Source organism: Cryptomeria japonica, chromosome 3, assembly GCF_030272615.1.
Source record: "Cryptomeria japonica chromosome 3, Sugi_1.0, whole genome shotgun sequence".
Lineage (NCBI taxonomy): Eukaryota > Viridiplantae > Streptophyta > Pinopsida > Cupressales > Cupressaceae > Cryptomeria > Cryptomeria japonica.
Window position 1 is genome coordinate 337,554,977 of NC_081407.1, and position 25,789 is coordinate 337,580,765.

Here is a 25,789-nt window from a genome sequence, read left to right on the forward strand (position 1 = left end):
CTGTGAAATGAAAAAAGTCTTTTCCGCCTCTCCAAATGGATTTTCAATATGCAAACAGAGTTGTGCACCTACAACCTACACACAGAAAAGACAAGAAAAGGGGTTGGGATTGGGGGTTTGCCTTTAGGGAAAATCCCGTTTTTGGAATTATCCAAATGATGAAAGAAAGTACTTGCAAGTAAATATAAATGAATTAATGAAATTTAATTCACCTCAAGGAAGTTTTTTGATAGAATGTAGGTAGATTTGATTGTATTAAATTGAATGTTGAAAGGGATCTCTTCTTCAGTGGTTGAATCCTTCACTTGACTGCAACACCTAGCCTTGAAGGAAGACTTGAGAATGCTCAATGCTAGAAAGGAATGCTTGAATGCTTGAATTTATGCCCACTCTTCACTTATCCAAATTTTTTCTTCTTGAACTCATGAAAATGAGAGGGAAAATTTGACATATATACTTGTTAATTAGGGTTAACTAATTGACTGATTTTTCATCACAGGTTGACACAGGTAAAATTTTTCCCATTTTATGCAAAGTCCAATGCAAAGATAGGACAAAATAGGGAAAGGAAAAGGGCACCACACCCTTGTCCTAGGAGAAAAGGGGTGCCACACCCATATCCTAGGGGGAATAGGGGTGCCATGACCTAGTCCTACCCCTGTCTCAAGACAGGAAGCTAGTTCAGGTAGTGTGGAGGGCTGCACAAGTGGAGTTTTTGGGGGTGGAGAAAATCTCAAATCTCTGACCAGGCTTGGGAATTCGAATTGGCAACATGAAGAAACTAACATGGTTGAAAATTGCAAGGGTCACAATTTTATGACACTATATTTAGCCCACACTTTAGTGGGAGTATAAGCATATGCCAATACTGCTAGTAAAGTACAAGGAAACAAGATTGAAAGACTTCTACCACATCAAGGAGGCAAGATGCACCAAGTACCCAGTGGACCAAGAATCTTATTAAATTGATTGACAAAGTAAAAGTGAAGATCAAGAAGGTTCCTCTCACTATGAGTCAAGAAAAAGATACCAAAATTATAAAGCAAAGTTGATTTCACTAAATAATTCTAAGTATTAAAGAGAAAAATATGAGCAAAGTGTATGCCCCCATGTTAAAGATTTCACACACGCCTTATCAAGAGAAATTTATTTAAGGTAGAATAAACCCAAGAGAGAGAGAAGAGAGGGAGCATATTATCACAATGATTTAGCCTCCAGTCGAAGAATAAACCCAAGAATAATGAATACAAAACAAAAGGTAATTTTGCTTTCCTTGGGGTTAGTATGCTATATGCTAACTCATAGACATTAACAAAAAAATTGGCATAGGTAATAAGGGCTTCGATAGTTCGAGAGCCAATGGAAGTAACAAATCCAAATTAAGTGCTCGCAACCCCTGTTCTTGTTCTGGGATAAGTTGATTTTAAACCACCAATAGCATATGCAAGGGCACCCATTGATATTTATCCGCTTGAAGAAGTGCTAGTTTAACTCGCCACCCTTGAATTTTATCTTGGGTAGGGGTATTGGCATCGACAGGAAGAGATAGAAGCAAAGCCACTAGTAGCATCTGTTTCAGTTCTAAATCCCCTTGCCATGCTACAGGTTTACCACCTAGCAACCCCTATGATCAGAGACACTCTGTGTTGTTAATGCTTTGTAAGGTTGATATTCATGTAATGTACCATGGACGTGGGTGGTAGAATAAGGGGCATCAAAATTGCATGTCGTACTCAAAAAAATGCTTAGGTGAATCATAGATGTTTAGATAGTGCATTCAACATGTTTGACAAAATGTTTCAAAGAGATGTCATCTCATGTAATGTAACAATTGTAGGATATGCACAAAATGGATTTCCCAAAAAATCTTTCAAATCTTTCAAGAAAATTCAAAACAACAGGTGTAGGATTGAACGTCACAACCTGTGTCAGTTCCTCATGTGGTATGAACATCCACAAAGCATAATAGAATTCAAGATTTTCATGAGAAGTTATAGTTGGAAATGCTCCCACAGGCATGCAATACAAAATGTTGAAACATGACTCATGTAAAATGCATTTTGTAGTGGAGCTATCAAGATCTTTTAATGAAGGACTCTCGAACCATTTTGTGTGTGTCTTTTAATCAATATCTTTTAATGAAGCTGCAAAATATTGAACAAAAAGATGAGAATGAGAATGATTTTCTCATTTAAATAAATTCTTGTGAGTAAAGTAATGAAGGGAGCTCATTAGAATTTGAATATGTAGAAGAAGATGAAGTCACATCTACTTGTAAGGATACATTCCAAAAGAAAGATCTAAAGCTGAGTGAGATAGAGAAAGAATATTGCATTGAAAAATGCCATGAGCACTATGAAGATTGTCAGAGCAAAGATAAAGTCTTCTATCAACTTGAAAACAAAGAGCTTGAAGATGATGATTCAAATTCTTTTCAGACATGCATGCAGCCGAAGCTTGAAAATAATGATGAAGACATGCATAAAGAAGAATCCCCTATAGTCTTCATTCCATCTTGATGTCTCAAGTCTTATGATGATGAATTTCTATGTGGAGAAGATATTCTCATTCATCCATCATTGACAATTGAAGATGAAAACTTTTTCAAGGAAATCAAAGGTATAATACCTAGTGAACAAGCTTGTATGGATATGACCAATGGACAAGGAAGCATAAGTAAAATTTTGCAGACATATTCTTTATCTTCAAAAATGGAGAGGTTTACTAAATTTCTAGATCAGCCTGAAGTGAAAGAAGTTGAACCATCGAGAATCCACTCTTTATCATACATGTCACCTGAGTATAAAGTTTTCAAATTTCATGAAGAGTGTGATGAAGAGGAATCATTGGGACAAGAGAGCACAAAAAGTAATGCAAATATCTATGAGAGGGTTGAATATGAAATCCATGTAGGTACATCAATAAATATCCCTATTTTGATGGAATTGCAATCTATGCCTTATGAAGTATTCAAGGTTCAAAGAAATCCTCCTTTTGAATATTTGGATCAAGAAGACATCCTTGTTCAAGGGGATAGTTTGGGGAATTATACCAAAAATGCAGAGATAAATGAGGTCATGGATGATCTAATGAAGGAAATCAATGAAGTTAATTCTCATAATGTTTGTATTCCAGATTGTTGTTTGAAGGCTTCAAATGATGACTTCTCCTATTTTAAAAGTGTGTACCTCAATCCTTTGTTTTAAGATGAGCGTATTTCTACAGATGATTTTGAAGATGATATTCTTGAACATGATTCAATGGTTATGTCTACTCAAGTTTCTTCACATGATAGATTATATGAAGGTTGTCCAATTTGTGGATTAATTTATTGTAAACCAGACTATCAGAGAGATCTTTAGATAGAGGATATGGGTATGCTTGAGAATATTTCACAAATCTTCAATAAAGTTCAAAGTGGTACCCCAATACTTGGAGAGAGCCTGCAAATTTATGATGAGAGATGGTTGTTTGGTTCACTACCCAAATTGTTTTCTCATCTTATACATGTTGATCTTGCCAACTCACTAATCTTATAGGTGTCACATGGACGCTCGCCATATTTCTGCATAGGTGCCTAGTTTGGTCAGCCTGTGAATGGTTTTGTATGAAGATCATGGAGAGCTTTGAGGTGGGATTTGCCTACTATGTACGTACTTTAGTTAGAAGTTTTGTTGTGTTCATCCCATTTTTGGTTTGTGTTCACTTTCTCTGGCTATTCCCAATGTTGTTTCCTCTTGACTCTGTTACCCAATGGATAGTGCACTGGACTGCGAACCAGAGATTTTGGGTTCATCCTGCATCCTTTGTAGTCTTTGTCGCCAATCATAGCTAGTTGTTGCCCCCATATTTGGGATACCTGAAATTTTAACTTCAAATCAGTCTCAATGTTGAATGAAGACCCAAATATGTGTCTATGTGCAAGCAATGAGCACATGATCTAAGGTCCTTGCCAGTCAAATTATTAAAAATGGAGGAATTTTGGAAGTTACAAATAATTGAGGTAAATAATTTCATATACATGTCCTTCGCATCATTATGTGTCACGTGGCCAGTTTTCGTCTGAACCCAGTTCATAGTTTATCATATATTAAACTTTCAAATTTTGATGTCTCTTGCCCAAAAATGATTAAAATCTCTCATCCTAGGTATTTTCATGAGGAATAAATTATTACCTTTTCTTATTTCCCTACCATAAATGTGTGCTTTAAATTTCAGAGTTTAATTCCTTACCATTTGAAAGTTAAGGGTATTTTTCCTAAGTTTGTACATTAAATTTAAAATATTAAATTATTTTTCAAAAGATAATTTAATATTTTAAATTATTTTAATATTTGTGGTCATTTGAGGGAGAATTTTACCTAAAAATGTCATTTCCATTTCCCCTTTATTCTCCTTCATGTTGGATGGTTTTTGAGGTCAAGATCATATTGTTGGTAAGAGAAGGTTAAGGATGCTTCATTTTTGAGCATTCTTAACCCATATTCATAACCTCAAAAAGAAAAAAGGTTAAGAATTCTCCAAATGAAGCATTTCTAACCTTATTTCCTAACCTTGTGGGACCGCTTTGTCAAGAAGGTTAGAAATGTTCTGTTTTGGAGCATTCTTTACCTTCTCCATAAGAGATATAAAAAAAAGTGCTAAAATGAAATGCAGTCTCATGGAATTACGCAATATGAAGAATATGGAAGCACAGATAAAACCTGTGAACTGTTTACCAAAATGCTTCAAGACAGACATCCCCTCATGAATGAAAAAAAGGATTTCAGAATGTGCACAAAATGGATTTTGCATGCAAGCTTTCAAAATCTTTGAATCAATGAAGCACTCTGGAATATATTTTAACATCGTAGGATTTGTTTGGTGTTCATGGTTGGCCTTTATGACTCATGATGGTTATCTTGTGGTTTCTCTAAACCTTATTACCAAGATGTTAATGAAAGCTATGTTGTTTATTTGGATATGTTTTCTTGATACCCGCAATATATATATATATATATATATATATATGAAGGTGGCAGTCCATAATATTAAATGAACAAGTTTTGACAAACACTGCAATTTCAAGCACCCTTGTAGACATGCACAAAAAAAATGAAATAGAAAGAACAGGTTATGGAGATTCATCAAAGCATAAAGTTAAAGGCATTTCATCAAATGTTATCGTTGCAACTACTCTAGTAGACATGATTGCAAACTATGGAAGCATGGAAAAGATGGAAACTGATTGACAATATAATATGGTAGACACAAATGTAAATCATGTGAGCATAGACAAGGTAAGTAAAATATTCATCATTATACCTCAAATTGATGTCATCTTATATAATGCTAGGACAACACGATATGCATTGGATACATTTGATGCAAAAGCATTTAGAAATTTAAAGCAAATGCAATTGACGGATGTAAAGCCACTCTCAGTTGAGTTTTTTTGTATACGATCCATGTCACCCATGGCTAAGGCATAGAAGGCACTAGAGCAAGCAACAGAGACATAGACAACAAAATTAGCATAGGTAACAAGGGCTTCGCTAGTTCGAGAGCCAATGGAAGTAATAAATCCAAATAATTGCTCGCAACCCCTATTATTGTTCTGAGACAAGTTGATTTTAAACCATCAATAGCATATGCAAGGGCACCCATTGATATTTATCCACTTGAAGAAGTGGTAGTTTAACTCACCACCCTTGAAGTTTATCTTGGGTAGGGGTATTGGAATCGATGGGAAGAGATAGAAGCAAAGCCATTAGAATCTATTTTAGTTCCAAATCCCCTTGCCATGCTACGGGTTTGCCACCCAGCAACTCCTATGATTGGAGATACTCCGTAATGTTAATGCTTTGTAAGGTTGATATTCATGTAATTTACCAGAGATGTGGGTGGTGGAATAAGGAGCATCAATATTTCACATGGTACTCAAGAGAATGCTCAGGTGATTCATGGAGGTTTAGACAGTGCATTCGACATGTTTGACAAAATGTCTCAAAGAAATGTCATCTCATGTAATACAACAATTGTAGGATATGCACAAAATGGATTTCCTAAAAAAGCTTTCGAATCTTTCAAGCAAATTCAAAATGGAAAGTATAGATTTGAACGTCACAACCTTTGCTAGTTCCTCACATGGTATGAACATCCACAAATCATAATAGAATTCAGGATTTTCATGAGAAGTTATAATTGTAAATGCTCCCGCAGGCATGCAATACAAAATGTTGAAACATGACTCATTCAAAATACATTTTGGAGTGGAGCTATCAAGATCTTTTAATGAAGGACTCTATAGCCATTTTTTGTGTGTCTTATTCAGTGGAAGTTGGTTTCACATACTTCAATCACATGAATATTAATATTCTTCAAAACATGATTGATGGAATCCACAATGTATGAATGCAAAGAATCCATCATGCGATCATGCAAGCCTTTCAATTATGAAAAGATGTGTTATGAAATTAAAGAATGCTTGATAGATGTAGATGCAATTGGAGAGCTTGTTCTTGAAGTCAGTATATTTGTGGGCAAATATTTCTTTTAAGTCAATGGTCAAAACATTAATGTGTTAGTATACTGCAATTGTTGGTACTTTGGGATAATAACATAATGCGAATGAAGCAAATGATGATGGAGAACTACTTCAGAAAGAACCATAACTTGAAAATTACAATGTTCCAAGTGGTTCTTTTTGTAAATGTGACTTTTTTCACTAATTGCAACTAAAGGTTAGAAAGTGGACCTTATTCACGCAAAACTGAAGTAGTTTCTAACTAAATGTTTTTTTTGCATAGAAATGAGTTAGTTATTAACTTATTGAAGTTAGTTAATAAGGTGGTTATTCTGGGAAGCCTATAAAGGCAAGGCTATTTCATTTGTAAAGGGGAGACTTTTACAACAGGGGAAAAACTCTGCAGAATTTTGTAGAGGAACTAAATAAGAACTTTTAATGTTCATACCTTTGTACTAAGGGGTTTTTGAGCTTGTATATTTTCAAAAAGAATAATGAAGAATGCATTGAGTTCGTGTGTCTTGAATGTATTCATGACTTATCATTGCTAAATTCTCGTATGTTGAATTAGTAATCCCTTTATGTATTGGTGAAATATATTGATGAAGCACATCATTTCATGGTATCTTGACTTGCATGTGTGAGTACAACCTATATCTTCATGTGTTGAGGTTAATTGTAGTTCTTTCATCATCGTTGCATGACTAACCTATTTGGTGGTAACCCCTTTTGTTATTGTTATCATTTATGGAATCCTACTTTGTATTCGTATGACTTCCAATAGGGTTTCTATTATTTATCTTGTTTAAGTTCTATGTTTTCTCCTTTATGTACTTTCAAGTTAAAAGTACACAAAAATTATGAATACCCCTATCATACAAGGGAGCTGCCCCTCTCAAACGCAAAGAAAGATTGTGATTTTACTCCAATCTCTCCAACTTTTGGAATGTTCGTCACTGCTCATCGATCTAACAGGGTCAGTTTTAAATAAATGAACACAGTGACAAATCTGTTTACCACCAGGTCCCTTATCTTTTTTGTTGCATTCACCAAATTTTAAATCAATAGTTTTATTAGAAAAAGGTTGGTTTTGGGAATAGGGTCAGTGCAAGAAGATGAGTCCACTTTTTGGCCAAAAAGTGGAAGTGTTTTCCCTGATTTTTAGCTTTTGTCTCATTTGAGCTTAAATTTTGAAACACTTAGAGATTGAATCTTGGAAAAAGTCAGTAATATAAAAGATAGCCCTCTGAGTGTACTTTCCAAATATATAATTTATTTTAATACCCACATAATAAAAAATAACTTTTTGAATGGAGTTCTAAAAACTATGTTTTAAAAATGCCTATTTCAAGACCATACCATGCATGTGTACGACCCACACTTTTTGACACAATTAAAATTATTTTCTCAAACCGTTTTGGGAAATGGTTTGTAACACACTGAAGATTGATGAGCATATTTTTCTGTATTTTTTTTTCTAATATTTTTTTTTTAATTAATTTTTTAATGGCCGTAATTATCTTTTTAAAAATTTGATGTGTACGACCCACATAATTTGATGTAAACTTAATTTTTTTTGATTTTTTTTTTTTTTAAATACAAAAGAATTTTGTGTAGATTGATGACATATAATTTTTTTTCCAAAATTCTTTAAAATAAAAAAGTTATTAAATTAACAAAATTAGTTAATATTTCAAATTTATGGACCCGATTTAGTATAAATTAAATGAAAAATAGTTAAAATAATCAATTTTTAAATATATTTACATATTTAGAATCTAGATAGTATAATCTGAAATGGGTTTTAATTTCGTATAAAAATTTCCTGATTAGAGGCGCATAAACTATTTCTGAAGTTCATATTTGTGCTTTCATTCATGGAGATTTGAATTTGCAGGTCCATGTCTCAGGTGTGGCCATCCCAAGCCTATCCCGGGCCTAATCCCGAGCCAAGTGGCGGGTTGTGGAATCAACTTCCACAAACGGGCCCCCGTTTTCAAACAAGGGCGGCTTGTGGAAAAAAAAAGGAAAAATGCCATTTAGAAATGGGGGCTTGCTTTTAAACAAAACGGGCCCCCGTTTTTAAAAACAGGCCCCCTTTTTGTTTAAAAGTGGGCCCCCGTTTTGTTTAAAAGCGGGCCCCTGTTTTAGAACAAAACGGGGGCCCATTTTTTTTTGCTTCGGACCCTCGTTACCTTTCGGCTCGGGAGCCCGAAGCATAAACGGGCCCCCGTTTATAAGAGCGCATTTTCCAACGCATGGACTTCCGTGAATTTGTGACTCATTACCTTGCACTTGCCCAATAATAGTTGTTATTGTAGAAACATTAGTATGAGTTGATGACACTCTTCTTTTTACTCTCTTGAACATCTACAAATTTAAGTAAAAATCAGTAAGAAATCAAGATAGTGGTTGGGAAAGTTCTTCACAACCTCAAATTAGATGAGTTGGATATTATGTTTTGTATTCTTTGTATAAATAATTGTTTGAGGTGGATTTGGAGGAATTTCAAAAAAATTGGCAAAATAATTTAGCAATTTGTAGAAAGAAACTCAACATTAAATAGGTAAAGGAAAATTATTTATCTTTTTATATACATTTGAATAGAGATGAATTCAAAACCAAATTCTTGATCATGAGCATAATTCTAAATTAGGCCACAAGCCAAGAGGTACCTCATTGTTTCAAGTCATAGAACATCTTGTATTGTTTTAGCTAAGTAAGTTTGGATCAATATTTTATTGACACAAATGCAGTCGATCTCGGTTTAGGATGTATATTGCCTAGAGTATTAGTAGCAAAATTTGGAGCTAACATCACATCAACTAAAGAATCATTTTGTAATTGTTGCATAGATATATTTTTCTCTGTTATTGTAATTGACCACTAATATGACAATCAGTCACATTGTATTGCTCATCAATAAGTGATCTTGACATAGCATGTAAATCTTTGTACTCTTGCATTTACTTTTATATAGGGTTAATCCTCTTTGTCATAAATAAAGAATAAAAAATTGAAAAAAAAATCATATATATATATATATATATATAATATTTAAGTATAAATTTCAAGACATCATAGATAAAAAGAAGATGAATACAATTTTTTTTTTTTTTGACAAAAGGGTAAAAACTTTATTGAGAATCAGAAATAGGCATTACAAAAAGAATCAGAGCCCCGAGGCCCTAGAGAAGGACAACTAGCCCAACCACAATTCAACCAGCTTCTAAGCCACCCATGTCCTCAGTGAGAATCTTCTTCAATTCCTGATAGTCATCCCCAGAGAGATGCTCCCAGCCCTCCACTTTCCACTCATTATCATGTTTCAAATCCCACTTGGCCAAATAGTCAGCCACTCCATTCCATTCATGAGGAATATGGTTGAAGGACACCTGCTCCATTAAAGAGCTAATATGAAGAATCTGCTGAACAATCCCTGCCAACTGCCATTGAATCCTACTCACCTTCTGATCAGACAACAAGTTAACAACAATTTGTGAATCATGGTTCACAAATCACCTTCCTAAAACCCCTCGCCAAAGCCCGCTCAAGTGCATAAAGAATCGTAAAACCCTCCATCAAATTAATAGACTGATATCCTTCATGCACCGAAAAGAAGAAAACAACCTCCCCCCTGCTATTCCTGCCAACACCCCCAGCACTAGCAGGGCCTAGATTGCCCCTAGATGAGCCATCAGTGTTGATCTTGATATACTCATCTTGAGGGAGTGTCCACCTTCCAACCCTTTGCACCTTCTTCATAGCCCGTCTACCTTTCTGGACACAGACTAAGCCAGGAGACCACTCCTGCAATCCAAGCCTACTAACAATATCTGCCTTAGCTCTACCCAATGGGAAATTCACCTCATATTTAGCTTCCATTGTCTCCTGAATCATAGCAATGATCCTATTCCAAACTTGTTGAACAAACAATTTGGCCTGCCGAAAGATCGTCCTTTTCCGTTTGAGCCAGATCTGCCACAGAATGAAGATAGGCCCAATATACCAGATCGTCTGGAGGAAGGAGGATGGAATACGAGGTCTGCCTAAACTGCTCCAAAACTCCACCAGAGAGTCCACATGGACACAAGGATTCTTCCACACCCCCCACCAATAGTGCCAAATCAACATAGGGAAGGGGCATCTGAAGAAAAGGTGTGAGGAGTCTTCCTCTCTGTTACCACATAAAACACAGATAGAGGGCCCCAAGAATCCTTGCTTGTGGATATTGTCCCAAGTAAGACATCTATTCCAAGCCAAAGTTTAGGTAAAGCAGTTACACTTCGGCCAAGAAGCATTATTCCACACTTGTTTCCACCAGTTCACTTCTCCTCCCTCAAGTCTTTGACTCAACAACTCCTAGTAACCACTAGCCACAAAAAAAAAACCCTTAGGATTTAGAGACCAAGCAAACCTATCCCTACCCTTCAAGGAGCTACAGTGTCTATTCGCCAAAATGCCCTACAACTCTACACATTGTTCCTCCATCTCAACCACCGACCATTCATTAGGAGTCTTCCACCATTCCAATTCCAGCCGACTGCACCTGTAGATAGCCTTAAAGTCACTCAACTTTGACCATCCAGCTTCCTAGAACCTTTGGCTCAGGTTTCCAAGGTTAGGAAACTAATCAAGAATGGGAGGGTAACCATCCCAATAATCATTCTAGAAAAGAACCTCTTCCCCCCTTCTGCAGATCCAAAAAAGCCCTGCCTTAATCAAAGAAGCCCCCTTCTTGAGAGTGTACCAGATCGATGAGCCCTTTCCTTCAAGCAGATATCTGGGGATTTCCTCCATCAGGATCCTCTGCATATATTTGTTGGCCAAAATCCTTGCCCAGCCTCGGTCTTGCTCAACATGCCACCTCTAGTATAATTTAGCAGCCAGAGCTTCCCCAAACAGACTAGACTCCCTTAAACCAAGCCCCCCAGACTGCTTCGGCCTACAAACTAGGTCCCAATTGACTAGACTCTATTTGGAAGAGGTGAGATTACCAGCCCATAAGAATTTCCTAGCCAGAGAGTCCAAGCCCTTCAGGAACCACTTAGGAGCCACCTGAAGCATACATCGATAGGTCGGCAAAGCCTGAACCACCGACTGAATCAGAAGAACCCTCCCCACAAAGGATAACCATCTATGAGTCCAGTGTTCAACCTTAGAGTGGAATTTATCCAAGATCCCCTGCCACGACTCCCTAGGGGGGTTGCGAGGAGAAATAGGAATACCCAAATTTGTCAGGGGCAGGGAGCCAACTTGGAATCTCAAGATAAGAGCAATCCTCCTCTGAATAGACTCAGGAGTGTTGAAAAAAAGGATGGAATATTTATCCTCATTGATCATCTAGCCAGATGCTGCAAGATAAACATCCAGGACCTTATGCAGATTCGACACTTTGTTGATCTGAGCAAGTCCCATCAGGGTTGTATCATCCATAAACTGCAGGTGAGACTGCGGCTGCAAGTCATTCGCCCATCTCTAACCCTGAATAGAACCCCGACCCACATTATGCTTAATCAGCCTCCCCAGACCCTCAGCAAGAAGAATGAATAAATAAGGGGAGAGAGGATCTCCCTAGCAGAGACCCCTAGAAGCACAAAATAGCTTAGTATTGTCTCTATTGATAAGCACAAAGAAAGAAGTGGACGTAACACAACTCATAACCCACTGGACCCACTCGTCCCCAAAACAAAAATCCCTAAGGATCTTCTGAAGGAAGGACCACCGAACTCTCCCTAGCAGAGACCCCTAGAAGCACAAAATAGCTCAGTATTGTCTCTATTGATAAGCACAGAGAAAGAAGTGGACGTAACACAACTCATAACGCACTGGACCCACTCGTCCCCAAAACCAAAAGCCCTAAGGATCTTCTGAAGGAAGGACCACCGAACTCTATCATACGCCTTAGCCATATCTAGCTTGATAAACATAGCTTTTTCCTTAGAAGTTGCCATAGAATGAATGGTCTCCGTACCAATTACCACCCCATCCTGAATTTGGCGCCCTTACACAAACCCACTCTGCTCCTTAGAAATAACATTCCCCAAGCACTTCTTCAATCTATCCACTATCAGCTTAGAGATAATCTTCTAAATCACATTGCAGAGGGAGATTGGGCGGAACTGGCCTAACCGGTTGGCCCCTTTGCACTTGGGGATTAGGGCAATGAAGGTCGCATTCAATACCCTAAGCATCTATTTATTCCTTTGGGACTCCTGGACTACTTCCAATAAATCTAGCTTAATTATATCCCAGAACTCTTGAAAGAACTCAACCGGGAACCCATCCGGTCCAGGAGCCTTTCCTTTCCTCATGTGGAAGACAATCCTCTCCAGTTATTCCAATAAAATAGGACACAAAAGCTGCTCATTCATCACCCTGGAGAAAAGAGAAGGGATGCAATCTAGAACCAGATTCTCCTCCACTGTTTCCCCCTGAGAGTCCTCCCTAAAGAGGGACTGGAAAAATTGGAGAGACTCCCTAGACATCTCCTGCAAGGATAAGCACTTCTCACCTCTGTCATTAATCAGTACAGGAATGGAATTTCCATGTCTTCTTGCTTTCACTGAGTTGAAGAAGAAAGCAGTGTTCTTGTCCCCCTCCTTCAACTAGTCAATGCGAGCTCTTTGCTTCCAATATAATTCTTCTCGAAGCTCCCATTCCTCAAACACCTTGACAACCCTATCTTCCTCTCTAAGCAGTTCCTCAGACAACCCATGATCCCTAATTCTACTGGTGATCTCATTTAGCACAATTTGAGTAGATTTCTTCTCATGAAAAATGGTCTCGAAACCTTGATGATTCCACTGTTTAAGCTGAAGCTTAACAAATTGCAGCTGCTTGGCAAAAGAGTACATGGCAGTGCCAAAAGCCGGTCTCCCTTTCCTCCACCAGTCCGCAACAAGAACATGCAAAGATGAGTCCCGAAGCCACATAAGTTGGAATTTGAATGCAAGCGAATGGGCTACCCGATCCAAAGACAACACTAGCTTGATGGGCTAGTGATCCGACCCTCTCCAGTCAAGAATCTCAGAACTTGTGGACCATCCCCCGTCGATCCAAAAATAGGAAACTAGAAAATGATCCAATCATTCAACAATCCAATTCTCTCCCACCCTCATGTTGTTCCAAGTGAACAAACCATTGCTAGGCTTGATGTGAACTAGCTGCATCAAGGAGATATTATTCTGGAAAAGGAAAGAAGAAAGTTCCAACTGCATAACACCCCTCTTCTTTTCACTCAACTCTAGGATGGCATTGAAGTCTCCTGTCATAATCCAAGGATGAAAAGGGGCCAACCTTCGCACACTTGAAACATGTGACCATAAGCTTTTCTTACCCTAAAACTCAGTGGGAGCATAGATATTTGAAAACAAGATGAATTCCCCAATCTCAAGACTAGCCAGCACCCCGGATAAAGAGGATCTGGAGGCAACCCACCAAATAGGGCATTGCCTTAAAGGGTTCCAAAGACAAGCCACCCCTCTTGAGGAACCAGCTGCCCCAACATACTAACACTCACGTCGCCCCCACAACTTTGGCATGAGACCCATCATACTATCCACAGTAATTTTAGTTTCTTGCAAGAAAAGGATATCAGGTGAGTGATTCCTAATCAAATCCTAAACAACTTTTGTCTAGGGCCATTGTTCAGGCCCCTTACATTCCATGAGAGTACAATCATTTAGGAGGGTTAGAAAAGTGCAAATCCAAAGTCTTCGCTGACCCTAACTCAACAAAAATCCCCCCCATCAATTTGATCTTATCTAGATCCTTCTTTCTGCCAACCTTTGAGCTTTTCTCTGAAGCACTTTTCTTAATATCTCTCTGATGTAGACCTAGGTGAATGGCTGACTTATTACTTTTATCCCCAACCAGTTCTAGTTTTGAAGCTATCGGAGAAACCTCCCCCTCAGCCAGGTTCACCTCAATACCAGGGGCCAGGCCCAACTGAGCCTCAACTATCTGGTCCATCTCCATCTGCTGGCTTCGAACCACTAGCAAGGTCTGGGAAGATTCCTCCATTACACTTTCTAGCACCCCTCCTAATGCACCTTGATCGAGAGGGGTTAACCCCGGCTCAACTTCCTGATGGCTCAGGTCATCTAGGGCCTCAAATCTATTAAAGGTATCCTCCTCACATCTTTCCTGTAAGGGTCTCTTTTGTCCTATGTTCATGTTCTTTGTCTTAACTAAGACAAAACCATCAGCACCCTCCACCACATCCGACATGACATCTTTCCCCTTCTTAGCCCTATGAAGGCTCGGATCTGACTACTGAGGTTGTCTCACTACCGGCTTGTATCTAGGATACTTACACTATAAATGACCATACTCATGACACAGACAACAACAAAAAGGTAAAGTCTCATAATCTAGTTGTTGAACCCATGAATAATAGCCTACACACATATCTATAGCATAAGGCAAGGGTTTACTAAGATCTATTTCAATACAGATACATGCAAAGGTCATTACCTTTCTCCTCAGAGTTTGTGAAGAGGATCTCACTGGCCTCCCAAGCAGAGCAGCGAGCATCCGAAGCACATCCTCTCAATAGCATTCCACTGGAAGATGTGGTAACTGAAGCCACACTGGAACTCTATTTGGGAGCTCCTCTAAAGGATTAAATCCTACATGCCAAGGTTTGATGAATAATCCTAGCTGGTTATAAAAATACGGACCTCCTTCAAAGACCCTATTCTGATCCTTCATGCAGTTGAACGTAACCATGAAATAGTTATTTGCCAGCATCATGATCTCCATTTCCCCTTCCGGTGCCCATGTCCTCTATGCCCAATTTTCCAAGAACTACAGGGAAATCCTCATTCCTAAAAATTTGTAGTAAAGTGCGTGGTTTGAAAAGTACTCTACGTCTTCAGCTATCATCTCAGGGGGAATAACCAACTTCGGCCTTTTACTGCATCGCTTGAGACACCCATTAATCTTCATGAGGTGAGAGCTGCCAGCACTTCTAGTCCCCAAATCTAAGGCGAGAAGATTATGGGAAAATGTCTTCATATTCTGAAGTGGGGGTTTTGATCCCACCGTAGCTCGAAAGTCCATGGCTGAGGCCACCTATGAGGCCTCACCACCAAAGCCTGTCATTGGATCGAATGAAGAATTATAGGGTGACAAAAGATTGCCAACAATCAAACCCAAAAACCCCCTGAGAAAGTGCAGCCCTTCAAGAAACGCCCCTACCAAACTGCTCTACCCAAGAGGCCAAATGAGCCCCCCCAACCCCCCGGGAGACCCACGGGGAACCCAGTGCACATAGCTAGTCAAAACCCAGCACCCCTACAGACCCAAAACTCCCCTCGGCGACCACCACAGAAGCCCCTCCTCCCGCAGCCGCTCCCCCCTCCGTTGTCCCCCGACACCCTTCACCGCCCTCTCCCTCTGCGATAACTACAACTACGCCCGTGAGCTAGGGCATCAAAACCCTAGCTCGGACTTCATAGCTCCCAGCACTCGGGCCATCCAATGTCTTCAATCCAATCATCAAATATTTTCAGATGAATACAAATATTATGCAGATAATCTCCAACAAATTAATAGCATGTAAAACTTGTCATTTTAATATTGTAATAGAAGTGATAAATGTAATAAGAGAAGTACCTAAGATTTTATTTTTTTTGTATTTTAATTTTTTTTAAATGTTAAAAAAATAATGATTGTTTGAATTGGTTGATTATTATTAATTTTTTTATAAAAATGAAATGCAAGTTTTGAAGTTATATAATTTAGAAAAAGAAATAGTAAATTTAATTTTAATTATAATTTTGACTTAGGTTAAAATTATTTGTATTATAGGTTAAAATTATATGTATTGTAAATTGATTTTGAGAAATGAGGTTGCATAGGAAATATTAAGAATTGTATTCTACTTAAGTCTTAGATTATTAAATTACATGAGCACAACCTTAAGCCAACTAAAATAAATCATTTTAATATTATAATAAGAAGATATAGACGACATAAAAGACAAGAAAATACAACATAGATAGTACTTAGTGAAAAATACTTAAATCTAGTGAATGTCCCAATTTTTTTAATCACGCAAAAGTGACACCCATTACAAAAAAATAGTGAATCAATTAAGAAGCTAATATTATATAGATATAAAAAATAAAAAATAAATCAACTGTATAATACTAATTTATAACTGCATCATTTACGAGTGCTTAAAATAGGAATATCCAAAAAAAGTTGTACAATTTTAAGTTGAGGGTAATGTTTCTAGCAAACAAATGATTCTTAGACAACCCATTATAAGAGATATGGGGAACTATAATTTAGACCATACTAAAATATTTTAATAAGTGAAGAAAAAATTTAATGAAATCAAACTCTTTGTACTCTTATAGGAGGTTAGACAAGTTGTTTTGTAGGTTGTAGCAGTAATAAAGTTCTAGAGGAATTTAGAGAGAAGTATTCTTGTAACCAATTTGAAGGAATAACACAAGCATTATTCTCTTTGGTGTGGTTTTTTTCTCACAAGGGTTTCACAATGCCAATCACATTTTCTTGAAAGAAAGGAGTTGCTGCATATCCTTCCTCAATGGTGTAAACTACTTTATGTAAAACTTTATTGGGTTTATATCTTGAGACTGAAATCTAAACTTAATTAATATTATAATGACATCAAGCAAACAATAAGGTAAATAAAAATTGAAGCCAAGCAAAACCTTAGACAAAAGATGTTTGGTGATTATATTAAGGATAACCAATCCTAAACAGAACAATATTAAGAAAAACCTCCTATCCTCTTGTCCTTTGTGGGAGGGACAAGAGGATAGGAGGTTTTCCTTAATACTATTATGTATTCTATGCACCCCAATAATAGGTGAGGCTTCCCTATCCCTGAAGATCCTATTATTTCTCTCCTTCCATAGACCCAAAGAAATGTGAGGCATCATGCAACTCCAGAGCACTCTAAGAGAGGGATTTCCAGAGGGACAAACCCATTGGAACTAACAATCCTTGATATTACTCGACTAAAGCCACCATAACTCGCATACTGAAAGAAGAAGGGCCAAACTTACATAGAAAATAGGCAATGTAGGAGGATGTGATTAGCATTCTCCACATTCTCTTTACATAGGAAACATATGTTGGAGATAGCCATACCTCTTTTACAAAGATTGTCAATGGTCAGAACCTTCTCCTACATTAAGAGCTAGAAAAAAAATATCAATTTTGGGAATCAAGACATTATTCCATATACCAGCCCAAAAGGGGGCCAGAGACAAGGACTTAGTGATGATTTGAAAAATCATTAGCAATAGAGAAGACCCCATAGGGCAATTTACTCCAAAAAAAATTGTCAACAACATGAAACAAGGGAATATGAATCCATGAAAGCCACTCCTAGATAGGTCAAAGGGAAGAATCAATACTAACAAGATCAATCCATGCTCCCTCGTGAATATAATTAGCAACCCAGACACTAACAAGTCTAATACATTTGTTCTTGAGACTGTCCACCCATGAGAAGATGGATAAATAACCTTCCCTCGCCCAACAGTCATCCTAGAAGTGTAGATTTCTACCATCTCCAGGATACCATCTCATCCCTTGAGAAATAATATCCTTCTAGTTGAAAAAATTCTTCCACCTATCACATGCCGCAAAGGGAAATAGGTAATTCTTCAAGGCAGCTTCAATTCCCTAAATATGATATTTATGATGGAATATAGAGATCCATTCATTATCCTCTTTAAGACGTATACATAAATATTTGGATAACATAACTATGTTTAAATCTTTCATCTGTCTGAGGGCTAGGCCACCAAGCTTTTTTGGGAGAACACCTATTCTCATGAAAGAATATGCAATTTATTTTTACTTTAAGACCTAGACCACAAAAAGGTCTTTCGAATCTTTTCCATGCACTCCACAAATTTCACTAGGATGTTAAATAAATTCATGGCATAAATCAGAAGCAATGGGTATTTTATAAGGAGTTTACCAACTTGGCTAAGGAGGGCACCTTTCCACCCTATCAACTTCTTATTAAATCTCTCAATAATAATTGACCAAAATGTCTTCGAAGGAGCACTAGGGCATAAATGTAGGCCTAAATAAGTATCTGACAAAGTGCCAAGTTTAAACCCCAAAATTTCAGCAATTTTATTCTATCTATAAGCAGGGGTGTTGAGGAAGAAGATAGAGCTTTTGGGTAATCTTATCCTCTATCCAGATCCTCGTTCATATAGGGACAAAATGGCCTTCAATACTTTATCTTTCCTAACATAACTTTCTCCAATAAGGATAGTATCATAAACAAATTATGGGAACACACAAGATATTGAGAGGAATGCTTAAGGCCTTTTAAATTACCCAGTCTGATACCCTGTTGAATTACCTTACTCAGAGCTTCACTCATTAAGATGAAGACAAAGGGGAAGAGAGGATCACCCTACTGAATACCTCTTGAGGTAGAGAAAAAACCAGAGGGGGAACCATTAATGAAGACAAAAACATTCAGCATAGATATGAATTGTTCAACCAACTGAATAAAATGACTATAAAAACTAAAAGCCTAGAGGACACTTATCAAAAACTGGCAATTAACCCAATCATAGGCCTTCAAAAGATCGATCTTGAGAAGGAAACTGACATTAGTAAAAAAAGAGAATAGATGTTTTCATTAAACACAATAATAGAATCCAGAACCTGTCAGCCAGGGATGAAACCATTTTGATGTCTGGAAATCAACATAGGCATGATAGCTTTGAGTCTGAAAACTAGAATCTTAGAGATAATCTTATAAATCAACTTACACAAACTAATGGGTCTGAAATCCTGAAAGTTGCTTGCATTAGGGTTTTTAGGGATAAAAACAAAAAAGGTGGCATTCAACTCTTTGAAAAGAGAACAGGAACCAAATAACTCTCTAGCAGCCTCAAAAACATCATTACCCAAAATCTACCAATACATTTGGAAAAAATAAACATCGAAAAACCATATGAGCTTGGAACTTTGTTCCCTTCAAAGGAGAAAGTGGCTTTATTAACCTCTTCAAAACTCAGGATTTTGGTAAGCTCCTTGTTGATCTCTAGGGTGACCTTAAGAAAAACCTCCTAAAGAATATTCTCTAGGGCCTAAAGATCCAGAGGACCATCCTCAAAAAGGAGGGAGGAGAATAAATCGATGGCCTCCTTACACAAATCCTACTTCTTATCCACCCACTATTTGTTAACCTATAACTTCTTAATTCTATTGGTAGCTTTGTATTTCATAATGGTCATATGCAAAAAAATTAGTATTCTTGTCCCCACTTTTAAGCTATACAACTCTGGATCTCTATTTCTAATATTCCTCTTCCTAAGAAATAATGTCATGAAGCTTATTAAATAGTTTAATATCTTTATCCATGATGCTAGGGTTGTATCCCAACCCCTGACTAAAAAATTGAATATCATCCAACTCCTTCTTTATGTTTTCCTTTTGCTGAAAAATATTCCCGAATATAGATTTGTTCCACTATAGAATATTGGATTTAACATTGGACAATTTGTTAACAATTCTATATATACAAGTCCCCTGAATAATATTGTCCCACCATTCTAAAATCTTATCCTGAAGTTCCATATTGGTGGTCCACATTTTCTCAAATCTAAAGGGAAAAGATCTTCTGTCATAAAGGGGCACCATATTCAGGATAATCAGGAAATGGTCTGATCCAATTCTAGAGAGATAGGACAAGGTACAAGAATTTTTGTAAGCCAATTTGGCAAAATTAGACCTCGATCAAGTTTGACCTGAATAAGGTCCGAACCACTCCTTCTATTAGACCATGTAAATGAGCACCAATAAGATCCAGGTCCAATAGACAAAGAGCATTGATCATATCAAGAAGATTTTGTTTAGTTTCCTCAGAGATTAGAGCACCAGCCATTTTCTCTCCGCTACAAAGAGGAGTATTAAAATCCCCCTTAAGAATCCATCTATCATTTGAGATAGAAAGTATAGCCTGACTCAAGGAACCCCATAGATTTCTCCTAGCACTTATCCCACTAGGAGCATAAATATTATATAAAATCCATGAATAACCATCCTTGAGACCGGTGAATCTAGTAGCAATATAATTAGCACAAGTAAGAACTACCATACCTTGAAGGATCCTCATGTTCCATAGAGTGTCTAAACCACCTGGGGCTCCATCTGCATCAAAGCAATGAATAACACAATCTTTAAAAATGGCTAACTTGATTCTCTCCACTCTGGTAGAAGGCATATTTGTCTCCTGAATGAGACAGATATCCGGTTTACGATTTCTTACCATATTAGAAAGGAGATCATGTTTGTGGGGGTGATTAAGCCCCCTAATATTTGATGAGATGATTTTCATTTGATAGGGGATCGGGATCCAATCCCCATATCCTAAACAATTCTCTAAACCCCATCTGCAATAGCGGCTTTAGTTATCCTATCCCTGCGTACACTATTTGCTAGTCTTCCCACCCCTTTAGGTTCATACCCAAAATCCATCCCCTATCATTTTCTGGTTGTGACACCCAAAGCTCCCAGAGTTGAGCCATTAGTAATAGGAGATGGTGGACTCCTTCCTCGATTCCTGGATTTGACTTGAATAAAAGGATTGGATATCTCTAAAATATCCATAGGGATATCAATCACCATCTGCCCATCAACTTTCTCAAGTTTATCCTACTCCATATTCCTACTCATATCAATAACCAACTAAATGGGGGTTTCTACAGTCACCCCATTATCCTTTTGAATAGAATCCTCAATATTAACTTGGGGGTCAACTTGTGGTGGAATAGAAACCATTTCCTTAACATTCCCATTCGAGCTTTATTTATCTAGCACATTTGAAGATTCTTTCTTCTACAATGCATCACTAAGTTCCCCCATAGGAGGAACCTATTGGTTCTGACCGGTACCCTGACCCTCAACTTTCTTTTTCCAGATCTTTTTTGGTTTTGGTTTAGCTAAACATTATTTCGCCCAATGGCCCACTTTTTTATATTGAAAACAAGAAAAGGAATACATTCATATTCCACCTTCTGCACCCATAAGATAAGTTTTGAGCTGAGTGTGATATCAGATGGTAAATTAGTAACTTGTTTTACATTGACACACAACCGACCCTAGACCAGCCTCTTGTTTGCTGCAGTCTTCGGATTCATCGATAGAATTTCACTAAAGCAAGCCGCTAGACCTGCAAAGATCACCTCATCATAGTACTCCAAAGGGAGTCCAAAAAGACAGACTAGAATGGGTGCCTCATTGTACTCCCAAGACAGGATTAAAACCAGGTTTCCATTTCTTTAAGGCAAGGGAGGTTTTACCCAACATCCAAGGACCCTCCGCAAGGATAGATCTAAGATCCTCATCACATACAAAGGAGAAGGAGAAAAGGTTATTACCCATTGCCACCACATCAATCTAACCTTTCCCTTTCCATTTCTGGGCAACCCATTCCCTGACCGATTCAATATTAGGGTGGGGGCCAACAAAATTCCCAACTAGAACTGACTCCATATTAGAAATATTTCTCTCCACAATACAGTCCGATATGGAAATCGAGCAAGTACTCGAGCTAGGGTCCACTTTGTGAGGAACATGAGAAATAGCTTTACCTTTAAGCCTGGAGCCAAGATGACCTAACCACGATTGGTTTCACCCCAATGAGGGGGAAATTTGTTGATGAGGATTTGGGCCCCTCCACAACATGCTTCCCAGAAGTAGAGGAATCTTTTCCATTTGTCGAAATACACTGTATCCCACCATCCCAAACCCCGTGAACACTATTTTTGTTGTGTAATTAGTTTTATTTCTACCATTGTTAATCTTTTAATTCAGTTTTTTGTTTTGAGTTTAATTTTATCCACAACTAATACAATAGCTTAGAAGGCTTCCATAGTGCATATATTTTGATGGTTCATTTCAATTTCATGTTCTTGGGTTGAACTCAATTGCAAATAAAAAGATAAACACATAGCATTTTTCATGAACAACAACTTTTTTTCTTTCATGCTTCTCTTTCTTTTGTATTTAATGTCAATGCTTAGTTGAATATGCCCCTTGGTTCAGAGATGGGTGGTTGTTTAAATTCCTCTAGAAGTATTGAAAACCTTAGAAAATTTTATGAAAATGTTAGGGTATCCACTTGGAGATGTGTCTAATGCTTCACAAATTCATGTTAAAATAAGTAAGGGCTTAGGCAAAAAAATTAATCGTTGAGTGTCACTACTCAAACTAAAACCAGACACATCATTGTAGTAGGTGTCTTTCTTAAAAATCTCCCTTATCTTTTTTGTTGCATTCATCAATCTTTAAATCAATAGTTTTATGAGAAAAAAGGTTGGTTCTAGGAATAATAGCAATTATTGTAGAAATATTGACATCGGTTCATCACTCTCTTCTTTTTACTCTCTTAAATATTTGCAAATTTCAATAAATATCAGTAAGAATCAAGACAGTGGTTGAGAAAGTTTTTCATAGCCACAATTTAAATGATTTGGATATTGTTTTTTGTATGCTTCTCTATGAATTATTGCTTGACATGAATTTGAATGAATCTAAGAAAACATGGAAAAATAATATAGCAATTTGTATAAAGAAACTCAACATCAGGAAAAATATTTATCTTTACCTATAAATTCAAATAGAGATGAGTTTAGAACCAAATACTTGATCATGACCATACTTCTTAATTGGGCCACAAGCCAAGAGGCAACTCATATTTTTAAGTCATAGTTTCAAGTCATGAATCATTATGTAATTTTTGCAACATATATATTTATCTTTTTTATTGTTATCGAACTAAAATATGACGGTTAATCAGCCATATTGTATCGCTAAATAGTAAGAGATCTTTACATATTATGCAAATCTTCGTACTCTACTCTTACTGTAATATATTATGGAGTTAATCGTCTTTGTCCAAAAAAAAAAGAAAAAAAATTGTTTTAATCTACGGATCAATATATATTATATTGAAACTTAAAAGAGAAGATGAACACAAATATTATCTAGGAAATAAAAGAAACATATAATCTCCAACAAATTAATAGCATGTACTTGTCTTAATATCGCAATAAAAATAATAAATATAATAAGAGAAGCACCTAAGATTTTAAACTTTTGTATCTTTAGTATTTTTTAATGTTAAGAACAAGAATGATTGTTTGAATTAGTTTATTATTAGTAATTTTTTTTATGAAAATGAAATCATAACGTTGAAGTTATATAATTTCTAAGAAATAGAAAGAGTCAATGTAATTTTAATTAATAATTGTACCTTAGAACTATATACAAATAAAGTTATAAGCTAACTAAAATAAATAATTTTAATATTATAATAAAAAGTTATAAATGATATGAAAGACAAGAAAAGACAACATATAAAATACTTAGTGAAAATAATCAAATCTAATGAATGTCCCATTCTTAAAAACAAAACAAAATAAATAAAATAAAATAAAATAAAAAAAAAAATAAAAATAAAAATAAAAATAAAAAATAAAAATAAAAATAAAAATAAAAATAAAAATAAAAACAAAAATAAAAATAAAAATAAAAAAAAAAATAAAAAAAAAAATAAAAATAAAAATAAAAATAAAAATAAAAATAAAAATAAAAATAAAAATAAAAAATAAAAATATCAAATGCATAATGTTAATTGATAATTCCATCCTTTATTCCTGTTAAAAATAAAAATATCATGATGGAAGGCCTAGAGAAGTAGACGCAACAAATCAACATGAAACAGAAGGCCTTGCGGATGATGAAGAGATGAAAGCGATTCTGAAGGTTAGAAATTTGTGTTTTTGAAATAGTTTCTTACTTAGCTTTAGAAGATTATGTATTCATGTTAGAATTATTTTTAGTATGGAGGCCAGGAGAGGGACTGGCTCTATCCAATAAATTTAATTATCATAAAAGAAAATGGGAATATCCAAAATCTTTTGTACAATTTAAGTTGAGGGTTATGGTTCAAACAAATGAATGTTTCCTATACACCCCTTTATAAAATATATGGGGAAATAGAATTTGGACGAAGCTTTACACCAACTCACAAGAACTTAGTTAAAAACATATTCAATGAAATCAAACTGTTCATAATACAAGAAACATGAATTCATAAAAAAATAATATTAACAATGAATAATATTCATAATACCTCTACTAAATATGTTAGTTTTATATTAAATTTAATATGTAAGTGTTATATTAAATTTATTTTTTTAAATTTATTTAAGATATTATTAATAATATGGTTATATTATATTATTTTATTTTTTTTAACTTTAGTTCTCTTAAAGCTACAAGATATAAATGCAAAAACAAGAGGGTAATTTGTAAACGATAAAAATGTATTAATGCAAAGTGAGATTATATTTATAAGTTTTAAACTATTTAGATTAAATTTAATCCTTTAATTTTAATTTATTATTAAAAATATTAACTTGCATCTAATGGAAAATTACAAGATATAAAAGACAAAAACTGTAAAAAATAATCTACTTAGAATTTAAACCATATTAATAAAAACTCTTCAAAAATTAAAAGTTGCCTCAAAATTTACATTTAGATAGTGGATTCATCAAACATATTAAAAGTTGAATAATGGCGAGTTAAGAGTACTTAGTGACAAATAATCAAATCTAGTGAATGTCCCATTCCTTTTAATGACACAATTGAGATATGTCTATCGTATATGTGTTCAATTTTTAACTATCAAATTTACAACAATACAACCTCTTTCGAAACAATCTAATACTTATTCTTTACATACATAAATTTTATTTCAGTAACCAATTAACCCCAAATCTACATTCATATGGATAACTTGTTTAACCCCAATTTTTAAATTGGCGTCTTTTGAAATCTCCATTACCTATTCTTTACATACATAGATTATATTTAATAAAAAAATGAATCTTAAATTTGTATTGATTTGGATAACTTGTATTGATAAGAAGAAAATTGTAGAGTTTTTATTTTTTTTAATTTTTTTTCATATCCTCCATGTTGTACAAATGAGAGAAAATTGGGAATAAAAAAAAAGCTGCCTTAAATTCCAAAACTTTGTGAACCACTTAAGAAGCTAATACCACATGAATATAATTAATAAAAAATAAATCAAATGCATAATGTTAATTGAGAATTCCATCCTTGATGGGTGTTAAAAATAAAAGTATCCTGATGGAAGTCCTAGAACAAAAGAATCAGCAAATCAACATGGAAATGGAAGGCCTTGCGGATGATGAAGAGATGGAAGGCTAGAAACTTGTGTTTTTGGAA